This window comes from Triticum dicoccoides, chromosome 1A (assembly GCF_002162155.2).
Source record: "Triticum dicoccoides isolate Atlit2015 ecotype Zavitan chromosome 1A, WEW_v2.0, whole genome shotgun sequence".
Classification (NCBI taxonomy): domain Eukaryota; kingdom Viridiplantae; phylum Streptophyta; class Magnoliopsida; order Poales; family Poaceae; genus Triticum; species Triticum dicoccoides.
Window position 1 is genome coordinate 161,159,993 of NC_041380.1, and position 1,109 is coordinate 161,161,101.

Below are 1,109 nucleotides of genomic sequence, written 5' to 3' on the forward strand. Positions count from 1 at the left end.
AACTTTGATGTGGCACCACGTATATAGAAAACCAAAAAGTCCCCATAGAGCGCGTGAGGTTCATGATGCGCGGTATGTGCTATATGCACGCCCCCATTCGACGCGTGGTATATATATATATATATATATATATATATATATATATATATATATATATATATATATATATATATATATATATATATATATATATATATATATATGTACTTCTACTGTATAGCACAAACAAGAAAAGAATCATTCCTTGATGATCAAATTAACCTCTCTCTCATTGGGTCAAAGTGATGGAGTACAACCTCGCATGCCCATGGATGGAAGTGCCACACGCGAGTGAGTTCCTATATATAGGGCAATCACCACCTGCATGGTATTGCGTGATGTTTGAATACGAATATAATGTACAACTTTGATGTGGCACCTGCCTCGGGAACCAGAAAGTCCCCACATGGAGCGAGGTTATAACACGGATATATATAGAGTATTCATGTTGCCCCTCTTTGACATGTACATACTCCTATACCATGCATATATGTAACACAAACCAAAAAAGAACCATCCTTGTTGGTCAAATTAACCTCTCTCTCGTTGTACGTTGAACTGGTCGACGACGACCTCGTGGTCCCACAGAGAGAGGCACACGCGAGTGATGTCATAGGAAAAAACCACTGCGTGCATGCGCCCGTGTGTTATCTAATGTTTGTATACCCAATGCACAACATTGATGTGGCACATGCTTCGCTAACCGGAAACGCACTGCATCACTACGCGTGTAGCCACCTCACTTCAAGCCAGTGGGAGTGTGTACGCACGTGCTCGAACTTTGATATGGAATCCCATCATGATCCACACCACACACATGCCAAGATGAATCCACCTTTTGGTAAAATGCCTCTTATTGTCAGTGGAAACTGAAAAAACTTTGCGTGCTAACGAATGGGCACATCGCTGATAACCGCACGAGGGAGAGTGTCCGAGAGGACCACCAATGCATGCATGTGGCCCGAAAATTATGTATGAAAGGGCTGCGTAATGCTTTAAATAACCAATTCACGACTTTGATGTGGCATATATGACTCACAAAATGATCAATAATCCCACACAGAGGTTCA